General features: G+C 55.1%; 1 long non-coding RNA gene and 1 pseudogene across 1 annotated transcript; one reads left to right on the top strand and one right to left on the bottom strand.

Moving 5' to 3' along the window:
- Nucleotides 1–5,174: 5,174 nt before the first annotated feature.
- Nucleotides 5,175–7,107, bottom strand: LOC129634280 (uncharacterized). The gene is made up of 5 exons (XR_008705510.1): nucleotides 6,995–7,107; nucleotides 6,708–6,853; nucleotides 6,300–6,376; nucleotides 6,096–6,139; nucleotides 5,175–5,637 (listed from the first exon to the last, which is right to left on the bottom strand). It is a non-coding gene; the product is annotated as an uncharacterized LOC129634280 (long non-coding RNA).
- Nucleotides 7,108–12,235: 5,128 nt separating this feature from the next.
- LOC129633912 (stress-induced-phosphoprotein 1-like) lies at nucleotides 12,236–21,612 on the top strand (annotated as a pseudogene).
- The last annotated feature ends 1,177 nt before the right edge of the window (nucleotides 21,613–22,789 follow it).

The raw sequence follows: 22,789 nt of genomic DNA, 5'->3' as shown, positions 1-22,789 counted from the left end.
AGCACCGTGGCAGCCAAGGTGGGCCAGCGCATGGGTACCTACTGCCCCGGTGCATGGGCTGGCCTCGCTCAGCCCCAGTGGTGTGTGGGAGGAAGTGCTGCCCACTCTTTCCTGGAACATGCCCGTTACCGCACTTCTGTCCCTCCTGGCTTCCCTAGCTGACCCTGTGAGGATACCTGTCACCTACCCTCCTGACTGTCCCGTGGCCCAGCTCAAACATTCCCCTAGCCCTACGAACCTTTTCCCCACGGGTCACCCTCCACTTCCTGCCTCCTCACTGTACAGCTTTCTGTAGGTGTTCATGTTAGGGCTGGGTTTTAAGGGACAGTAGAGCCTGGTGGGCTGCTGTCTATGGGGTCACACAGAGTTGGATACGACTGAAGCGACTTAGCAGCAGCTGGTGAGTCGAAACTAGGACCCAGATGGCTGTGATCCAGGGTAAGGCCCTCATCTGCCCCAGCCTCACCTAGAACAGCCCAGAACCCTGCCTCCTCTGGTCTCGGGCCTGCTGGGAGCTGAGGTTGCCCTTGTTTGCCTTCCAAGGCAATATCGACATCCTCTTACGACAGCAGGGGTTTTCCCTGGTTAGAGTCTCCTTGGCAAAACAAAGCTAGAGTATTGATCCAGAATGGCCTGGGGCCCCTATTCACTGTCTTAATACTCTGATGGCGTTGTGCCCTTCAGCGTATACCTCGGAGCACCTGGAGCCCGCGAAGATGCCTGTCTTCTTGTTAACCCTGCTCAGAATGAAAGCCGAAAGCAGGTGCAGCCCCTGTATCTCCACGGCCTCTGAGCTGGGAGGACGCTCTTCCCAGGGCCTGGGGGCAGAATCAGGAGGACAAGGCACCATAGGCTGTCCTCTCGATGGGTAGTTCTGGGTTCTGGGGTCAGGACTGCCAAACCTGGCCCTTCTCCTATGGGTCTCCTGGCCCCAGAGATAGCAAGCAGCTTGTCCAGGGGCAGAGTGCAACCTTGGACTTCTTTCTCACTCAACTGCACTTTCCCCACCCCCGCCAGGTGCTAGAGCAGCCAGGCAGGACGGGCTTTGCGAAAGCCTCTCATCTCCCTTCACATCTGGTTAGGAGGGGGAGGGAGGAGATGGGTTGGCTTCCCTGCCAGCTCATCTTCTGTTCGGGGAGAGATGGCATCTGGGCTGCAGCATCTCGTTCTTAGATGAGAAAAGTGAAAGATGAAAGTGTTAGTTGCTCAGTCATTTCCAGCTCTTTGCGACCCCGTGGACTGTAGCTCGCCAGGCTCCTCTGTCCATGGAATACTCCAGGCAAGAATACTGGAGTGGGTAGCCATTTCCTTCTGTAGGGGATCTTCCCGATCCAGGGATCTAACCCCAGTCTCCTGCATTGTAGGCAGATTCTTTACCATCTGAGCCACCAGGGAAGCCCCCTGGTTCTTACCTGGCCTTGGGCAAGATACCCGCACTTGCTTCCTAATCCAGGTACCCTAGAAGTCCTTAAACCCCTCCCCTGGCATCCCCCTCTCCTAACCCTGAGGGACCCAGGGCAAAGCTATCCCAGGGCTGCCCCATCAAGACTGGCTCTGGTTACCACAGCTTCCTGCTGGAGCCTTGGGGCCATCGCCTTGCCACCTTCCAGCCCCTGGATGGACATCTAGCCCATAGTTCTTGGGCCCTGGACTTAGACCTGAAGGTCTTTCTGTTGTTGATGAATCTTCTTGGCAGATGCAAGACACAGCTTTGCTGGATGTCTCAGGCGAGGTTAGGCCCCCTCCCTGCAGCAATGACATCTGTTTGTCAAGCCTCAACCAGGCTATAGGCTGAGGGTGGGGATAAGGTCTCCCTTATGTGGACAAGATGTCCCAGGAGAAAACTTGTTTAAGCTCGTGGCCCCTGTAGTCTCTTTTGGGCAAGCCGCACCCTGCCCCCGCCCTGCCACCAGCCCTGGGCTTCTCAGGTGGTGCTAGTGGTAAAGAACCTGCCTGCCAATGCAGGAGACACAAGAGACCTGGGTTCAATCCCTGGGTCAGGAAGATCCCCTGGAGGAGGGCATGGCAGCCTACTCTAGTATGCTTGCCTGGAGAATCCCATGGACAGAGAAGCCTAGCAGGCTACAGTCCATGGGGTTGCAAAGAGTGGACACGACTGAAATGACTTAGCATGCGTGCATGCCACCCTCCCTACTTCAGGCCAGCAGAAGCCTGAGCACAGAGCCAGGCCTGGTGGATGGTCCCCAGGTGCTGATGACCTTGGCCAACTGCTTGTGACCTGAGCTCCCTCACTGTGGTTGGTGAGTGACACCCCTCCCCCAGCCTGCTGTCCCTCCAGGGGCCAGGCCTGGACCCAGCTGACCTTTGTCTACTTCTGGCCCCTCCAGCCTCCCTCTGAACATAACTGCCTTGCCTATTGCCTCATCTGTCCTTAACTCTCACGGACATTGCATCTCTTGTCTACCAGCCCCTCACCAGAGACACAGCCACCTTGATAGGCCCAGGCCTGGCCTTAGAGTAGCCAGGGGGTCATGCTTTCCTTGGAGGCAGAGTGCCCATCCCTGCCCGCCTCCCACTCCTTCAGGTGCAGTGGGAGCTGAGCCCCTTCCCTGGCCTCCAGCAGGTGCCGATTCCACATTCCCAGAGCATGTTGTGGGGTGGGGGTTTCAGCTGACAGCACTTTCCCTGGCGTGCAGGCCCTGGAGAAGCCTGGCCCAGTGGGCTGCCTTGTTCCCTGCCCTGCCACCTCCGCGAACCTGGGGCTACAGGCCCTGCCCCTGGGTGGGCAGCAGAATTTTCACCTTTCTGGTGCAGATGCTAGCCCACCTCTGCCATGGGTACGTAGTCAAGAACACAGACTCTGGAGTCAGGAGCCTGGGTTCCGAGCCCAGCCCTGTGACTGTCACCTTTCTCTGCCTCCCTTTCCTCAGCTGTGATGTGGGGATGGTAGCCCCTGTGTCACAGGTACTTGGTGAATGCTAGGTTGTTAGAATGAACTGAGTTCTGGAGGTGGCAGCGGGCGTGATCAAGGTAGCATTGCACATTCACCTCTGAGCCTCTATTTAGCTGGATGATGGGGAGGCACAGCTCCAGAGTTGCTGAGAAACAAGTCTGTGTGACGATGGATCGTGGGAAGTGTCTTGCAGGCACCATCAGGCCCACAGGGAAGACTGGCTTAGGACAGACTCGATCGTCTGTGTTGCAGAGCTAGCTTGCCGGCCCTTCCGCCCTCTGGCAGACCCTGGTGATGTCTGCCCAGCCCGGCGTCCATCTGGCCGGCTCACCTTGCCAGGCAGGCCCTTTCTCCTTACGTGGTGCAGGCATTGTCACCTTACCTCCAGAGACACCAAGCTAGGTCCCTACGTGTGGGTTCCCTTCCCTGTACCCTCTCCCTCAAACCCACAGAAGTCACTGGGTGTGTCTGAACTCGACCTTCATACAAGGCCTCACATGATGCTTAGCAGCCTGGTTTGTGGAGGGCCAGGCAACCAAAACCTGAAGATCAGGGAGACTAAGCTTTACCTCCAACCTTGGCCCTCAGGCTCATTCTTGCTTATCTCACCCCCTTCTCTCCTTTAGTCGTGTCTGACTCTGAGCGACCCCATAGATGGCAGCCTACCAGGCTCCCCCGTCCCTGGGATTTTCCAGGCAAGAACACTGGAGTGGGTTGCCATTTCCTTCTCCAATGCATGGAAGTGAAAAGTGAAAGTGAAGTTGCTCAGTCGTGTCCGACTCTTCGCGACCCCATGGACTGCAGCCTACCAGGCTCCTCCGTCCATGGGATTTTCCAGGCAAGAGTACTGGAGTGGGTTGCCATTGTCTTCTCTGTCTCTCCTTTATCCTTAAAATGACTCTGATGGTAAGGGCGGCAGCCCTGGAGAACAAGGCTGGCATAGCCCTCCCTCCCTAAGAAAAACACTAGCAGGAATAGGGACTTCCCTGGTGGTCCAGTGGCTAGGACTCCTCACTCGCAATGCAGCGGGCCCAGCTTCAATCCCTGGTTGGGGAACTAGAATGCCATAACTAAGACCCAGCACTTTCAAATAACTATTTTTTTTTTAAAAGAAAATCATTAGCAGGGATGTTTTAGGTATCCTGACTGCCAGGAGAGAATCTACCAGGGCCTATTCCTAGTCCTTGGCCTGCTCTGGCCCTTGAGTCAAAAGTTGTAGAAAGAGGGGGCTACCCAAGATGGGTGCTGGTCTTCTGGGTACCAAGGGGTAGGGCCTTGGGGGGCAGGGGCCCTTCAGGGGTATGAATGAATGATTGCCTATTCCAGAAGTACAGAGGAATCTCCTGGCCTTGTGGGGCCCCGAGTAGCTGTAGCTGCCGACTACAGTTGACCCTATGTGGTGACCTTCCTGTTGACCTTCTCTGGCATCCTGGTGTCAGTTGATGTCTTCTGCCGGGTAATCCCATGGTCTGGGCTCTAGGTTCCTGGGTCCTCTCACTGGGCCTGCTGGCTCTTCTCTAGGTAGAGGGAGCCTTTCAGGTAAGACTAAGCTGGAGTCCCCTTCCATTCTAGGTAATGGTTTCAAAGACCACAGGGACTTCCCTGGTGGTCCAGTGGTTAAGAATCCACCTTCCAATGAAGAGGGTGTGGGTTCAATCCCTGGTCTCAGAGCTAAGATCTCAATTGCCTCCCGGCCAAAACCCAAACATAAAACAGAAGCAATATTGTAAAGACTTAAAAAGGCCATCCCTCTGTGCTACCAAATTTCTCACCTCCCAGGGGGCCCAGGAGCTGCTCGAGCTTTGTGAGTCATAGCCTTCACCTGCCTGTGTCCTCCAGGAAAGCTGCCTTCACGGCCCTATCCTCAGGCCTCTGAGGGGCTCTTAGCTTGGCTTCCCTCCTAGGTCTCCCCAGCCAGGCAGTCTGTTCTCTGCACTGGGCCTGCCCCACGGCTCCAGCCTTCCCTGGTGCACACCCGGTGCTCTAGTTTGCTGAGTAGCAACCAGGCCTCACCGTGGCCACCAGCCCCCAAAGCCCTTTGGTCTGAGGGTGGCTGGCCCTAAGGCGGAGGTGACGCTGGGACCACACTTTGTCCCCCAGGAGTCCCCATACCCACCCTGAACCTGTCAGTCCTCCACCCCTCCTCCTCCTCCACTCTGAACCTCTCCCATGTCTTCCTGTCAGATGATTGCCTAGAAACAAAAGCAATCTCTTATACCAACTTCTGATTGCTCCTGTTATTTAATTTTCCATACCCTAAACAACCAGAGTTTGTCTTGAGGCCAGTAATACCTCTAGCCCCACTACCGTGTCGGGCCAGGTGCAAGGAAGCCAGCTCTGTTCCCCTTCCCGCATCTTCTGCAGCCTCCGTCTTGCCATGTTCCGCTCCTCAGGGCCTGACCTGAGCATGACGGTGACCTGGAGGGTTTTCCCAGAACTTGCATGGAGGCGGCTGCTGTGGCTGATGCGCGCTGGTCTCCCTGGCGGGGGCGGTGAGTGCTCTTCCCCCCAGCCCACCTCTGGTGCTCCCTCGGAGTCTAGTCCTTGGCGGAGCTGGAAGGGAGGAAGCCCCCTGTGCTGTGGGGACCTCAGGCTAGGGCCTTTCTGCTCTGGCTCTGCTTCTCAGGGCTGAACACTGACTCTGGAAGGCCGGGAGCAGGTTGGGGCAGGAGGAGAGGTCTGGAATTTGGTTTCACTGGAGGAGCAACAGCAGGAAGGGGCACCTGGGGGTGGAGGAAAGGACAAAAACCGGGATCCAGGAATCACAAGGTACCCCAGCATGGTGCTCCCCACCCTCCTCCGCGTCCACCTGGCCCTGGGGTCCCCACTTCTCCCACGCAAAGGAGGAGTCACTGCCTGGTGCTCCATTGGTGGAGGCAACCCCCCCACTCCCAGATCTCTTTCCCTGTCCCAACTCTCCTGGCCACATGGGGCCCCGAGTTCTGTCTCTGTCCACCCACCCACTGCAGCATTTCTGAGGCTAAGCGGAGCCCATTTAGAGGATTCTGCTTGACCACCCTGGGATCAGCCCCCATTAGTGGGTAAACTTTTGGGGCACAGGGATTGTACCGCCCAGGCTCTGTCAACACCCACTGGGAAATGTCTGCACAAAGCCTTGGCAGCTGGGAGGCAGACCCCACCCAGAGTAAACACCCCAAAGGGACTGACCCCTGTGCCTTACCGTGTCTGGCTGGACACGCCAAAGCAGGTCTTCCGCTTCCACACCTGGAATGGGAAGGCTGGGGTCAGGCCAAGCTTTCCAGCTGGAAGACCCTCAGCTCCCTTGGGTGGGCTCAGGAAGGAAACGAGCCCTCACCTTGACTCAGAGGGTCAAGGGTCCAGCATGTCTCTCAGGAAAACGCCCCTGGCCCAGACAGACACTCACCAGGACCAGCGCAATAAACAGGAGACCCAGGAGGATGAGTGCCATAGCATAGCAGGGGATGGAGGTGTCAGGCTGACCTGAGGATGCAGAACAAAGCAGGGAGATGGCTGGGGCTGGTCACCATTCTTCGAGACCACAGACCCCTGAGAAGGCACAGCCAGGCCTGCAGAGAAGTCCCGAGTGAGGGGTCCTTGCCCAGAAATGCTACAAGAACAGAGCTCTGAAGCTGGGGCCACCTTGGAGGGCTCCCAGGAAGAGGAGGCTGGGCTTGGACCCTAAAGATCTGCAGCAGGAAGAAGGGAGGGGAGGAGGGGCAGCAGGCTGCAGAGTCAGGGCAACCAGGGGCAGCGAGGCAACAGGCCTGAGGCAGGAGGCAGATGGATAGAAGATAGAGAGGGAGGCACTGACCGAGGCCTGGGATGACCATCTTCACAGAGAGGCCCTCCGTTTCCCACAGGGCTCGCAGACCCCGGAGCACGCAGCCCTGCACGACGGCTCAGGCCGGCGCAGGCCTGAAGAAGGTGGTGGCCACCCTGGCGGTCAGTGGGTCAGGCCTGGCCGGAGGATCACCACCCGTGTCAGGAGGCTAGAGAGCCTGGGGGCCTCACTCAGGAAGGCTGTTTCTCTGAGCCCCTGACCCCACCCACAGAGGCCAGCCCTGGGCCCCAGGTCACCCAGAGCCACCAAGGACTTACTGGAACTTCTCCACCACCACTTGGCTAAAGGGCCGCAGAGGCCTGAGGATGGTGGTCAGCTGGGGAGCAGAGAAGGTGAAGAGGGTCATGGCCTTACTGCAGCCTTTTGGGGCCCCTCCCTGAGGCCTCCTGCTCTTCCCTCCCCCTCCCCACTTCACCCATCTCGTCAGTTGCCCCCGAAGTTTCCGGGAGTTAGGGCTGGTTTTGTCCTTCAGGGCCTCGGTGAAGGGTTGGTCCAGGATCTGCAGCCACACTTCACAAAGCACCAGCTCTGCTTTCTCCCCTAGATGGGTGAGGAGGTGGGCATCACCCCTCTCCTGGGAGCCCTGGGCTGCACACCCCGCCTCTACACTCTCAGCCAACAGTCAGCCAAATCCAGGCTGAGGCTCAGTCCAGCCCTGCTGCCTTAGCCCATGAGCTAAAAATACTTTTACATTTTTCAGATAGTTGAAAAACATCGAAAGGATGGTATCCTGTGGCACAATTACATGACATTCAAGTCTCCGTATCTGTCTAGTCGTACTGGCGCACAGCCATGCCCATCTATGTGATGTCTGTGGCTGCCTTCTCCTTATAAGGGAGCAGTCAAGTAGTTATGAGAGACATGATGGCCCACAGAGCCTATCTGTCCAGCTGCCCATCTAAGGTCCCACATCTGATTCTCTGTGGCCCCAGGACAAGAGTAGGTGTGACTGAGATGAAATTCTGTCCATTCTCCAAAGGAGGAACACTGAGACCCGAGAGATTAAGAGGCTGCCGGCCAAGGACACCCAGGGATCCCAGCCCTGACTCACTGTTGGCCCCAACTCACCGTTGGCCATGATGCTGGATTTCTGGACAGCAGGATCCATTATGCTCTGGGCCAGGAAATTGGCCAAGCCAGGGAGGTGGGTACCTACGGGGGTCTGAAACTTGTATTCGATGTAAACGCCCACCCACTGGTCCGCGTTACTAGGGCAAGTACAAGGAGGGAGTGCAAGGGTTACAGGCTTGGCCAGCACGTGTTTCTAGAAGCAGGCATTCAGCCTCCCACCCCAGCACATCCTCAGGCTTAGGGCTCCCTGCCTCCTAAGGCAGAGCTTTACAGGGCCAGTTGGGGCTACCCAGGACAAAGCCCTCCCCTGGTGGCCCCTGAGCCCACAGCTCCCATGGCCTGGCTCACAGCCCCCTCTGCCCCAGGGCGGCCCCCAGGAGAGGAGGAAGGCAGGCTGGGCTGCAGGAGGAGAGCCCCACCCACCTGAAGAGGAACAGGGGGCCCTCCTGGGGATGCGCTGAATAGAATTCTGCCACCACGGCCGTGACCTGTGGGGAGTCCTGGAAGTCAGAGTGGGCCTGGAGCTCTCTCCTGAGACTCAGCGTGGGGTGGGGAGGGGCAGGACCGGGGTGAGGCGACTGAGCAGCTCCTTAAACCTTGTGTTCTGGGCACCTCCCTCACTCACTCTAGTGCTGGCCCTGGGTAGGGGTGTCTGGTTACAGAGCCTGACCATAACCCCTGAGGTGACCTGTTGCCTGCCCCAGACAACCTCCCCAATGCCAGGCGGAATGTCATCCCTCAAACTGGGGCCCAGTGGGTAGGGCTGTGTGCCCTTCATGCCTGCCTCCTCCCATAGGGCCATGGCTGGGGCTGCCCCACCCCTCACCCCCAAGCCACAGAGGCCTGCAGTCAAGGAAGGCAAAGTGAGTCCCAGGCCTTGGAGGGCAGGCCAGAGGCCACCTCACCTGTGGGAGGATCTTCTTTTCCAGCAGGACAAAGGGGGCAGAGCCGGGCAGGAGGAGCAGGGGATGGAAGGGCTCCATGGCTGTGAGATGGATGCTGAGGGTCTCCAGGGCCAGGTCAGTCAGGTTGGACCCTGAGAGCCATGGCTAGGAGTTCAGGAGGCCCTGGGAGCCTCCTGATCCACCACCCCCTGCCTCATGGCTGGGAAAGGGGGTACACCTCTGTAAGGAGCACCCCTAGCTGTCCATGGGCACCAAGGAGGGGGTGGGGGAAGAGGGGTGGGCAGAGACTCACCATCCGAGGCGAGGCTGCTCTCATCCAAGGACAGGTTCCCTAGCATCCACCCTGCGGCCTTCACTGAGTGGTACAGGGTCCAGAGGACTTCATGGGCAGAGGGGCCCGGGACGTGGCCCCCAAACACAAGGGAGGCATTCACAGCTGCGGAGTTGGGCCTGTGGGCAGACTCCTCCTTACCAGGGGTCCAGGCGGGACAGGGAGATCCCTGGGGGACGGATGAAGACCTGGCTGGTGCACAGGACCAGGGTCCTGAGGAAGGAGGGAGCTGTGGACCGGGTTGCTGTGTGACATCACCCCTCTGGGCCTCAGCTGAGCTCCTGGCTAAAGTGGGGATAATGGTTCCTTTCAGCAGGGCTGCGTGGGGACTAATGGTGCAGCCAGCAGAGCACACAGCAGGTGCCTGGGAAAGCCAGTCCCCTTGGACAGCCCAACAAACTGGCTCTGATGGGAACACTGGGAATCCCGCCCAGGGAAAGAGCCGCTGTGAGCAAGCAGGAAGTCAGCCTGAGTCAGGCTGAGAAAAACATCTTCGGTGGTATCACAAGGAGCAGGGGGTCGGGAGAGAGGGAGGTGACAGGCCTGAGGAATCTCTATAAGCCTGTGGGAGGTGGGCCATGTGGCCACATCCCAAGGAGGCAGCCTGGCCTGAGCACCGGGTTGAAGGAGTTTGTGGGGAAAGATCTGAAAACAAGCAGCCTCAGGACCCAGACTTCCTTCATCTTTCCCCAGAGTACCCGTTTTGTGCTGTGCCCTCCTGGGTTTGGGAAGACAAAGCCTCTGTTCAGACCCAGGGCAGGGAATCCAGAGACTGATTTCAGTTCAGAGGGGAAACTTTCTAACCAACTTGGGTCAAGGAAAGATAGTGGTGGTGAACTTCCCATCACTAAGTATAACCAAGCTTCCATCAAGGTCCACGTGAGCTCACAACTCATATGGGGCTGTGATGATTTGGACTTTCTCAACCTTTTCTATAAGATTTCAGGACTGGCATCTGCTGACCAAATCTGGCTTTAGGACTCCCACAGCATCCTCAGAGGCTCGGAACCAGAGAGCCCCACCCCCCCACCCCAGAGAATTTGCACCTGCTTACATGTCATTTAATTTCCCATGTGGTGCTAGTGGTAAAGAACCCACCTGCCAATGCAGGTAGATGTAAGAGACGTGGGTTCAGTCTCTGGGTTGCAAAGATCCCCTGGAGGAGGGCATGGCAACCCACTCCAGTATTGTTGCCTGGAGAGTCCCATGGACAGAGGAGCCTGGTGAATTACAGTCCATCGAGTCCCACAGAGCCAGACATGATGGAAGTGACTTGGCACACAGGCATGTCACTTAAGGGCTCTTGGCCCAGGGAAGTCCTCTGCCTTCTCTACCAGGTTCAGGCAAAACCTGGCACCCCTGCCCCAATCCTGCAGCTGGAATTGGAGCTCAGAGCAGGCAGGAGGTCCCCTAAGTTTACACAGCCAGAGGCGCAGCCAGATGTAGGCCTCCTGCCTGCCCACTGAGGGCTTTTCTGGCCCTCAAGGCGCTGTGGTGGAGCAGGGCAGGGCAGGGCAGGGCAGCCTGGCCGGGTACACTTGTGGCCTGAGAAGGCACAGACCACCTGGCAGACGCATGGCGGACCCTGAGAGACTCGCTCGCTCACCTGAATTGCAGGACGCCGACGCCCTCAAAGCTGGAGAAGGCCTCATGATGCAGGGACTGGAGCTGGGGGCAGACAGAGCCAGGTGAGGGCCCTCACGGTGCCCCCTTCTCCACAGCGCCCCCTTCTCCACAGCACCAGCTCCCCCTCATTATCTCTGGTCCGGGCCCTGCAGTGGCCTCACTGTCCACCTGGATAGCCCAGGGCCACCCAAGCCTTCCCCACGTGGCTACCAGAGACCACTTGCCCACCATCCTCTACTGAGAACCGCAGGGTGCCCTCAGCTATCCAGCAAACACACAGCCTTCCCAGGCCTTTCCTTCACTGCAGTTTTACTGAAAATGGCTCTCCAATCCGATTAGCCTGTATGCCCACAGCCACCACCCTGCAGGCAGCAGCCCCTCCTAATTCTCCCTCGCCCAGCCCGGGCCTCAAGTCTTCTCCAGACAGCCTCTCACCTGTGACCCTGGACCTCAGCCTCTACCCACCTTTCCACCTCAAGGTTCTCACACATCCGTTTCCTCTGTCTAGGAAACGTTTGCTCATTTCATCTGGCTTAGCCTTCTGTCCATCCCAGTTAAAATTCTCCTTCCTCAGAAAGGTGTTTTCTGGGCACCCCCCTGACCCCAGCTATCTAATCCAGTCTTCTGCTTATCCTGTTAGAGTTCCCCACACTCCGTCTCTGCAAGAGTCTCTGCCTGGCTGTGCTTCCTGCTGGAGCCGCTCACAAGACAGGGTCAGCTTTCTACCTCTTGGGCTCCCACTGTGCACCCCACATGTTCCTCCCCACACTGACGAGAAGCCCAGGGCAGGTTTAACTCACTCCATACTTCCAGAGCCCCCATGGGCACCCCACCCTGGGCCCAGCCACCCGCACGGAGCTGTGGTTCACAGGGAGAGGCAAGCTGGGATGGGACAGTGTGGGGAAGGGAGCCGACAGAGGGAGAGACGCCAGCTCCATGGGGCCAGGGTCTGAGTCGTGGGGGGAGGCCCCTCCGAGGGCCAGGGTAGTGGAGGAATAGCAGGAGCCAAAACAGAATAGAGACAGGCCTGTGTGCTCAGAGGCAAGCGAGGTGGGGTGGGCTGGGGTCAGCACTCCTGAGATGAAGGAAGACGCCCACACCTGATGTCGGATGTTGTCACGCAGCAGCTGGTACTCTGGAGAGGCAGGGTTCCCAAGTGCCACCACCGAGGCTTCATTGGTGATCCTAAAGGTCACAAAGTGAGTCGCATGGCTGGGTCGTGGGGAGGAGGATCTGGAGTCCTGCAATGAGACAGTCTGGCGGGGACGAGACAGGGAAGGCGACTGGGGGGAGGCCACACCTCCTGGGACTCGGGGACAGCCAGCAGGAAGGCCAAGGGCACATCTGAGGGAGAGGGTGGCCAAGGAGGCTGGGCTAGCAGGGACCAATGGCCTAGGCTGGACTGTCCACTGAGGAGCAGCCATCCCTGTAACCGCCGGAGGTGGCTGGGCAGGCGGAAAGCTGGAAACATTGACGAGACGGCCTGCGGTTGTGTGGGGGAGCACAGATGCAGAAGCGCCCCGGGAGGCTCTGGCTCTGGCGGTGAAGGGGAACCTGGGCCCACGATGGGTGATAGTGATGCCAGTGTGGGTGATGGGGATGTACGTGGGGATGGTGGTGGCGGTAATGCTGATGGCAACTGCCAAGAGGGCACTGTTGAGAGCAACGGCGACGCTGAAGGACCCAGGCCCAGACTGGACGCCAGACCATTTCTAGGGGAGCCCGAGACCGCTGTGAGGGCTGCAGAAGCCGTGTCCAGCACTGACCGCACTGTTGCTACAGGAGGAAGCGGCTCTGTCGCAGCCAACATGTGACTGATCGATGCAAACGCAAGTGGGCCCTGGGGTGCTGAGGACACGGCCTTCTCTGGGGCCCTTGGAGCCAACGTCAGAAGTGGGGCGTTCCCTGGCCTGAAGTTGCTGGGCCCTGATGCAGATGGTGTCCAGACCTTGGGGTTGAAGAGGTGCCTGCTCACAGGCTAGGACTGCGGTTGGGGAGAAGCCTGCAGTGGTGATGTGGCAGCCCTCTCTGGAAACCCAGGGACCAAGATCTCCTCTCCATCTCCAGGTGCAGCCACATGGGACACTGGCTGGGACTTGGGGGTGCCGTGGGCTGCAGGCTCAGCTACTGCGGATAGAGCTGCTCTGTGTGTGGCACCTCCTGGGGTGCCAGAGGGTCCCAAAGGGGCAGTCTGGTTCAGGAGGAGCTGCAAGTCCAGGAGGAAGCCTAGGAGACCTTGCTGGTCCCCGGGGGCCTCTGGGAAAAGGCCTCTTGCCCTCCTGTCAGAAGCCTCCCCTGACCTCTCAGCTGAGGGAGAGACCCCTGCAGGGACTGGCACCAAGTGGTTTAATGATGAGAGGAGTATCTTCTTGCTGCCACCTTGCAAAGCAGATGTGCCAGAGGTCCAGGGAGATGGGCTCAGGTCTTCATGAGCAGGAGGAAGGGGCAGGGCAGGAGCTGAGACCACCAGGACATCTGCAAACCAGGAGAGCCCTTTTCTATCAGCCACTCGGTGGGCTGGGAACTGGCCCACAGTCTCAGGTGCCTGCTCTCCCTGCCACCTCCCTGCTTTAGGGCACCTGAGGAGACCCAAACCCTGGCCCCGGCTCTGCCCCGAACCACTGGTCTACCTCCAGAGAAATCTCCCCTCTCTGTTCCAAGCCCACCAGAGACAAGGCAACCCTGCCCTGCCACTAGAAAGGGGGACTGTGAGGGTAAGAGGGTATACCTCAAGGGTCCCACTCTTTTCTTCCACCCTGTAGCAGGACCCTGTCCCAAGGGAAGTCCTTTCTGGTGAGACCCAGGCTACTGGAGGGGGCTGACAAGTGCTGTTCAGCGTCCAGCAAGGGAACGAGGCAGTCACCTCGTCACATTTCCAGAACCCAGGATGCTTGAGGGCTGAAAGGGGTGAGGGATGGGGAGGGCCCCATCTCTGAAAGCCATAATGCTAGGGTGCACTGAGCCCCATGGGGACAGCCCAACGCCAGGTTTCCCCAGTGAGTGATACTGAGTGCCCTTGGGGAGACCCAAGCCTGGGGGACTGAGGAGGGGATCCTTTGAGCTGACAAAGCCAGGCTGACATGAAGATAAGGAAGGTCAGCCCTGATGTGGGAGCCATGGGAGTCCCCGAAGTGAGCCGGCGGGGTCTGGGATGGGCCCCCCTGGGCCACACCCCCACTTACCAGCCAGGAGAATCCCAGCAGATGGAAGCCACTGCCCAGCCATGCTGAGGGCTCCTGCTCAGGCTGCCAAGCCCAGAACCAGATGGGAGGAGGCAGGTGGAAGATTCCCTCCAGATCTCCCTTCAGGAAAGAAGTGCGGCCCAGCTGTGAGCTCTGGTCAGCCGATGCCTCCAGCTATGCCCTGAGCTGCGTCTGCCTGGCCTCCTTCCACAGTCCTGCCCTGCAGCTCAGGCGCGAGTCCCTGTGTCCTCCAGCAAAGCCCTTCTCCCCTTGGGCGGCAGGCTCTGTTGATTGGGGACTTTGTGTGCCAGCCCCACAGCCTGCGAGGTTATAGGCTTGAAAATCTATTGAAGAAGAGTGAAAAGTTCCGTCAAGTCTAGGGGCGTGGTGGTCTTCATGGAGGTGGTGAAGGTCTCAGTGGTGGCGATGATCTGGGTAGGGGTAGGAGGGGTATTAGTGGTGCTGATGGTGGGGTGGGCGTGGCTGTGGCCACAGCGGCAGTCACGGCAGACTCGTGATGGTGGTGGAGGTGGTAACTGTGGTGGGAGCCCTGCAGGTGTCCATGTGGGATGGGACCTGGTGGAGGGCAGTGATGCCCGTTCCCTGCCCCAGCTCCCACCCCATCAGGCTAGGAGGGGAGTCTGGAGGAGAGCAGATCAGAGAATAGTCCCCATCGTGCCCCCTACACTGGGCCCATGTGGAATCCTGGCCAGAGGCCTGGACTGGGGATGTTGGATGTGGAGGTGGGTGGGCTTTAGATCAAGGGTTCTCCCCAGGTTCCCCTGCAGACCTGGCATTCTAGGCAGACCCAGAGCCTCCTACCGGTCCTTGCTGTGGTCAGTCCTGCTTTCCTCTCACCGCCTCCTTCCTCCCCTCACCCCCGAAGACACAGGAGGAGAAGGAAGATGGTGGCCCTAAGCAGCTTTGAGCTACTGAGGGCAGGAAGGGCAGGGGTCTGGTGCCTTCATGGGAGCCAGTTAGGCTTGGGGCCCGGACCATGCTCCACAACTCTCCCTACACCTGGCAGCCGTAGGAGGTTCTCAGCTCTTTCAAAGCCTCTCCTACCAGGCTCCTGGCTTGTGTGTGACCTCCAGGAGGGTCCAAGACCTGTTCCAGGTCACTCAGGACAGGCAGGCCACAGAAACCCCTCAAGGGGAGATAATCCCTAGAACACTTCAGAACAGGAAATCAGACCAGAAACTCCCGCCCTCCTTGCCTGCCTCTAGCCACCACCCAGCAACTCCTTCCTGAATGCACCCCTTCCCCTTTCTAAGGGAAAAATTCCCCCATGACCCAACACCACCCTAACACATATATCATCCCAGGATCAGGCAAACACCCCAGCCCAGCCCTTTTCCTGCCGTTCAACCACAGCTCAACTGGTTTGTAAACCCAAGCTATTCTGTCCACATACCCAGAGACAGCCATCTGCACCCAGTCCCTTCTGCGTGAAGACATTAAGGGTCCAGACCCCCCAGACTCCGGGGTGGATGGATGTCCTCCTAAGGGCAGGCTTTGTTCTTTGACAACTCCTGCCTCCAGGCCTAGTTTCATTGCCCCCTTTCTCCCACCTGCCCTTCCACAGGTCTAAATTCTGGCCCATGACCCCATCACCCAGACTAGGCAACCCACTCCGGCACCCCCATTCCATCTCCCTTGCCTGTGCACCCAGGATGCCCAGGTCTTACCTGGTGATGCCAGGAAGCCTCTGTCTCGGGAGATGTCAGTGTTCCACAAAGGAGATGGTGAGCACAGCAATCCCAACCTCCACCTAGATGGGCAGGGCCACCCCCTTCCCAGGCACCCTCAGGACCAGAAAGGTTTGGTTTCTGATGGCTCTGGTCCAAGAGTAAAGGCCACTCACACCCCAGGCCAGGCTGGACTAGACTCTTTCAGCACTGAGACTGGCTTAACAGTGATGGTCAAAACATGAGCTCCCAGGGACAGGAGAGGGGTGAGGGACAGAAATGCGCCTGAGAACCACTCCACACCACTGGGCAAGGGCTGTGTGGGCTTAGGCTCCAGAGGTGGGAGATAAGGACATGCCCTCTCTCCCCATCAAGCCCCTGCTGATTGAGAACAATCTCATAGAGAAAGCTCAATCAAGAACCAGAGACTGGGGCTCAGGGCTATGTCTAGGATCAGGGTTTAGGATATGCATGAGAATGAGGCTCAACCTGTGTCCGCATCGGTGCTGGAACTTGCACTTGAGCTGAGCTCGACCTGGGCTGTCTCCACTCTTCCCCTGTGCTTCAATAGGAAGGCCATCCCAACACCTGAAATAACCTGTCTTCATCCTTGAAATAAAATGAGCGGGAATCTTAGCCCCAGATCAAGGATTTCAAAAAAAATTTTAGAAGATTCACAACCTCTGGGGCAGGATCCGGAGCCAAGTGTTGGGTAATATTCCTCTTCTCATGGGCCAGCTCAGGCCCCTCCATCAGGACCTCCCCTCCTCCCAGCTCCACAACCCTGAGAGGACCACAGTCTAGCCCAGTTATATAGTCTGCTGTTCTGTGTAAGAGCTCTGCTCCCTCTCCATGCCCTGCTCCCTAACACAGCTGAGTACAGAGGGGAGCCCTCTCTCTCTGTGATCACTGGGGGCAGTGGCTTCCTGGGGCAGGAGGAGGGCTACACTGGCGGTCATCCCATGACCCTAGTCCAGCACCAAAAGAGAGGGTGTGTGGAGACCCAAAGAGTCCTGGAGATCTATAAAGCAGTGAGTGAGAGGGGGATCCCAAGAGGAGAAACAGGACAGGTCATCCCAGGACTGACCAGGCAGACATTTGCCTAGACACACTGGGAGTGGGGCTGGCGGATGCTCAGCTTTGCCTATGTACCTTCCGGAGGTAAGGCCTCTCTGGCTTCAAAGGTGGGTATGAAGCTGGTCCTCCCTTCCTGGCTGTCCCTTCCTGGCTCCCAATCCTCTAGTAGAGGAGTAGGGGTGGGGTGGGGTGGGAACCAGCTTACATGACTCATGTGCCCCTTGGCAGGTGCCTGCCCATCCAGACCTTAATCCCCTGTTACTTTGCTCCTTAGAGAAGGGCTGCTATCATGGTTGAGGGCTCTGGCCACTTGACCAGGACAGAACAGGAGGCTCATGGGAGGAACAGGGAGAAGAGTGGGGGAAGGCAGGGCCCTCTGCATCCTCTGCTGAATTCTCAATTCTCCACGAGCCTCTGGCTCTCCTGCCTGGCTGACTTTCATCCTGGCCCACTCCCCAGACCAGCGGCAGCCCATGCTCCTCTCCATTCCCACCCCTGCCCATGGCTGCTGAGGTGGCCACGTGCTAGCTCTGGGAAGGGACAGAAGCGGTATGAGAGAAGTGGCACCTTCCACTCCATTGTGCTTCCAGGGACGGTGTTCTAGGCCGAGAGAACAGCCTTAGCAAAGCTCTACAGCTAACTCAGTTCATGCACAGGAGGGATGGCAGTCCCCTCCCCGCCGTCCAGCCACTTTCCAGAGCCCCCACTTCCCCAGCTCCCTCTGGGGCCCAGCCCAGGCTCCCCCAGGGTCTCAGTTTACAGCCCTGCCCATCATCACATCACTCAGGTACCCAGGGTGTCAACCCACCCATTCCAAGCATGTTGACAGGGTCAGAATCACTCTGTGAGGCCCTGTCAGGAGCAAGTGACAAGCAGAAATCCCAGCTGAATCAGGCCAACTGCCTGCCTTCCTGCCTCTGGCCTGCCTCTCCCCAGTCTTTGCCTCACCTGCTACCTGTCCTTCAGCCCCCGGTAATGACAGTGCCCAAGTAGGAAACCTGGCCCCAGACCTGCCCTTTATCTCCAAAGGTACATCCTCTAAGGAGGGTCAGGGATCTGATACCTAATGCCATTTTTCCTGGGTTTTTCTACCCAGATTGGCCTCTCTCCTGCTGGAACCTCTGGCTGGATTCCCCCGCTTACCAAGTCAGGCTTGTATGTGGTGTTGAAAGTTGAATGAAAGGAAAATCATGGCTCTCATACAGATGGAAAAATGAACACGTTAGAGATTGTGTTTAACTCAGTATTAATGAGGGAACCAGGCAGGCATTATGACCAGTTCAGGGGAGAATTCAAAGACTTAATTTATTTGGAATAAAGAAATGTTTAAATAGATTTATAAATACTTGTAAAACTTTTTATTTGCTTGATTATAAACAATTATTTTGCATTGCTATCAGTCATCCTCAACATAAGATTGTAAAAAAAGATTGTAAAAAAATTATATATATATATAGTTTCAGAAGAATGGTTTTAATCAAAGCAGTGCATAGTTTTCCACTGGAAACATCTAGTAATTTTTTTTATTCAAAATTTCCTTACAGTGGTCAGATTCTCTGAACTGTGCAGCAAGGGAAATGGGGCTTAGTAAGTATTGGAGATATCAGGGAAGGCTTCCTGGAGGAGAGGGACTGGACAGGATAGGAAAGGGGAGGGCACTAGCAGAGACCACTAGTTGTCCCTGAATACTCCTCCTCCTATTTTTCATTACTAATACTATCCCTTCTTCTTGTTCTTCTTCTTTTTTCATACTGCATGGGATGTGGGGTCTTAGCTCCCCAACCAGGGATTGAACCTGCACCCCCTTATTGGAAGCACAGAGTCTTAACCACTGGACTGCCAGGGAAATTCCCAACTATCCCTTATTCTTAGCTGGGATGCAGTGGTCCAGAATAAAGACTACATATCCCAGCCTCACTTGTAGTAGGTGTGACCATGTGACCTGGTTCCGGCCAATAGGATAAGAGCACCATGATTTCAGTTCAGTCGCTCAGTCCAACTCTTTGCAACCCCATGGACTGCAGAGCACCATGACGGATGTCCCCGACAGGAAAAAGTGTTACTCTTTGTCATTCTCCTTCTTGCTGACTGAAATGTGAAACTCAAGCTCTTGAACCATGAAGGAGAGACTGTAAATGTCAGATGGTGAAGCAAACAGGAAGGTTCTAGACATCCTTGTGAAGTCACCTGACCAGCTGTGGACTATCTACCTCCAAACTTGTTTGGTATGAGAGGGAAATAGATGTCTATGTTATTCAAGCCACTGTTATTTGGGGTTTTCTGTTTTTCACTGCCCTAGCCCTGACTTTACACCTGTATTGGGCAGAAACTATGCCTGGCCTCCCTTCTCTGACTTGGCAGAACCCGACTCAGCTGACATGAACAGAGCTCACTCAGTGGGAGCAGTGGGCAGTCTTTGGGGGCACACATCCCTTCCAGGCAACCCACACTTTTAGGCGCTCTTAGCCCTTTATGATTTTGCTTTCTTCATACTTCGCCATGTCTCCCCAACAAGCACCCTCCACTTGGGCTAAGTGGGAACACTCATTCTTTCCAGGTACATTTCCAACTCCATGCTTTTGCTCCTGACTCAAGGGGTAGGTACTATGTACCGCCCATTGAAGTGAAGTGAAAGTTGCTCAGTCGTGTCCGACTCTTTGTGATCCCATGGACTATAGAGTCCATGGAATTCTCTAGGCCAGAATATTGGAGCGGGTAGCCTTTCTCTTCTCCAGGTGATCTTCCAAACCCAGGGATTGAACCCAGGTCTCCCCCATTGCAGGCGGATTCTTACTGGCCGAACCACAAGGGAATCCCATTAACCAAGGAAAAAATTGGAAAACCAGCACAATGTCTACCTTTAATAAAAACACTGGCTGCAGAGAAATAGAAATCTGCATGAAGGCATCAGAGAGTCAACTCAACAGTGAAGAATTCCTAGACCAAGATACAAGTAGGAGATGAAAAAGGTTCAGCATTCGGAGCTGCATTTCCCATGGGGGTGTTTGTCGATCCTAAAAAGGTAGCTGAGAAGCTGACCAGTACTTTGAAGAGCTTCTAGGTTACTATAGAGACAAAGGTTGAAGTCCAGGACCTGCCGAAGTTTGGGGTAGGGTGTACGTATGTTCTTATAAACCTATAGACCACTGGTTTGGAACTCTGGATGGCTATAGACGGCTGTATCTTGGGAGTAAGGGTGATCTGGAAGTAAGCCAAATCTCACATAAACTGCAGCCCAGTTTTCAGTCTCAATTCATAAAATTGGATTACAATTATCTTGAATTGCTCTTGAATTCAGGCCCTGGGATAGGAAAATGAAATTGTCTCTGGTGGAAGATAACATTATCTTAATCCTCAAAACATTTTACAAGCTACTGTTTTTAAGATGTTTGGCACACAGCTAAAGCAACGAGGCCCAGAAGGAGACAAGAAAACACAAACCAAGAATTAATGAAAGCAGCAGACAATAGAAAGCCCCTCAGAGGATGGCTGCAAAACTCTCAACTTCAAGCCTGACTTGGGCAAGGGCTATTCGTGAAAACTAGAGGCTCTTGAGTTCGCAAATGAATTTGAAGAAGCCAAGCAAACCTCTGAGGTGGGTTTAAAACATAAGGCAAACATTCTTCAGCTCAAAGAAGGTTTACAGACCATGGAGGCTTGGTTGGCAGAGAAGAAATGCATGAACCCTTTCAATACACTCATTCTGTCCTGGGAGCTGGAGAGTGATCCCAGGACAAGGACACAGCTCACTAACCCTACCTACCAGGAACTAACAGAGCAACTATGAAACAAGCCATTGAACCTAGACACAAAACTGCAAAATCCCTGATCATGACTACTCTACTCTCAGCATCCTCCTCAGAGTCAGTGTGGGCAGGATGCCTGAGGAGGAGGATGTTGCAACACCTGCACCACCACCTCCTCCCCAAAAGCAGACCAAGCTGGAGCCAAAGGAAGAAGATTTTTCCAGAGAAGAAGCAGGCACTGAAAGACCAAGAACCAGGGGCTGATAAAGAGAAAGGTTTTGACACAGCCTTGAAGCTCCATGACAGAGCCATGGGCCTGGACTCCACCAACATGGTTTACGTGACCAATCAAGCAGTCATGTTCTTTGCAAAGGGTGACTATGGTGAATACCAGGAGCTTTGTGAGAAGACCACTGAAGTGGGCCAGAAGGACTATCAACAGATGGCCAGAGCTTATGCTCAAATTGGCAACTCTTATTTCAAAGAAGAAAAGTACAAGGACGCTGTCCATTTTTACAAGTCTCCAGCAGAGCACTGAATCCCAGGTGTGCTCCAAACATGCCAACAGAGCACTGAACTGAGCTCCCTCTGCTATCCAGCAGCTTCCCACTAGCTAGTTTACATATGGTAGGGGTATACATGTCAATACTACTCAGCTCGGTGCTCTGTGATAATCTAGACGGGTGGAATGGGGAGTGGGGTGGGAGGGAGGCTCGGGGGGAGGGGATACATGTAAACACATGGATGATTCACAGTGTTGTACAGCAGAAACTAACACAGCATTGTAAAGCAATTACACTCCAATTAAAAAAGAGTGCCAACAGAAAGAGAAAATCCTGAAGGAGCAAGAGCCTCCATAAGCTCTGAGTTGACTTCAGAGGAGAAGAACAAAGGCAATGAATGTTTTCAGGACAGGGACTCTCCCCACCCCAGGAAGCATTTAGACAGAATCCATCAAACAGAACCCAAACAATGCCAAATTGTACAGTGATCCAGCCTGCTATAGCAAACTCCTGTGGTTTTAGGTGGTACTCAAGAACTGTGAAGACTGTATTCAGCCAGAACCAACCTTCATCAAGGGTTTTCCATGGAAAGTGGTTGCCCTCAAAGTGATGAAAGACTACCCACAGGTCACAAATGTCCAACCAGAAGACACCAGACCTGGACTCCAATCGTAAAGGAGGTGATATATGGTTACCAATGCTACGTGATGGCCCAGGACAACTGACATGACAGCCTAAAGGTGTGAAGTGAGGGGCCACGGCCACCTTAAGGTGCAGCAGATAACAAGGGACCCTGCATCATCCTGGAACAGATGCAGAAGTGCCTCTAGGAATGTAAATTGGTGCAGCTACAATTTACAGTGGGAGACACTATGGAGGTTCCTCAAAAAACAAAACAAAACAAAAAAGAGTTGCCATATGACCCAGCAATCCCACTCCTGGCCATATACCCTGACAAAATTATAATTAGAAAAGATACATGCATAGGAATTCCCTGGTGGTCCAGTGGTTAGGACTCCATGCTTCCACTGCAGGGGGCACAGGTTTGATCTCTGGTCAGGGAACTACAACCTCACATGCCACACAGCATGTCCAAAAAAAAAAAAAAAGGACAGACATACCCCTATGTTCATAAGCAGAACTGTTCACAATAGCCAAGACATGGAAACAACCTAAATGTCCATCAACAAATGAATGGATAGAGAAGATGTGGTGTGTGTGTGTGTGTGTGTGTATATATATATAATATATATATATATATATAATATATATAATGAAATTTTAATCAGTCGTCAAAAAATGCCATTTACAGCAACATGGATGGACCTACAGATGATCACACTAAGCAAAGTCAGTCAGAAAGAGAAAGACAAATACCATATGATATCACTTATATGTTCCTTGGAAGAAAAGTTATGGTAAACCTAGACAACATATTAAAAAGCAGAGATATTACTTTGCCAACAAAGGCCCATATAGTCAAAGCAATGGTTTTTCCAGTAGTCATGTATGGATGTGAAAGTCGAGCCATAAATAGGCTGAGTGCTGAAGAATTGATGCTTTTGAACTGTGGTGTTAGAGAAGACTCTTGAGAGTCCCTTGGACTATAAGGAGATCAAACCAGTCAATCCTAAAGGAAATGAATCTTGAATATTCATTAGAAGGACTGATGCTGAAGCTGAGGCTCCAATACTTTGGCCACCTGATGTGAAAAGCCGACTCATTAGAAAAGACCCTGATGCTGGGAAAGATTGAAGGCAGGAGGAGAGGGGGACAACAGAGGATGAGATGGTTGGATGGCATCACTGACTCAATGGACATGAGTTTGAGCAAGCTCTGGGAGATGGGGAAGGACAGGGAAGGCTGGCGTGCTGCAGTCCATGGGTTTGCAGAGTTGGACACGACTAAGCAATTGAAGAAAAA

This window comes from Bubalus kerabau, chromosome 19, assembly GCF_029407905.1.
Source record: "Bubalus kerabau isolate K-KA32 ecotype Philippines breed swamp buffalo chromosome 19, PCC_UOA_SB_1v2, whole genome shotgun sequence".
NCBI classification, from domain to species: Eukaryota; Metazoa; Chordata; class Mammalia; order Artiodactyla; family Bovidae; genus Bubalus; species Bubalus kerabau.
The sequence above is the reverse complement of the archived record's forward strand: the minus strand, read 5'-3'. Positions and strand labels throughout refer to the sequence as shown.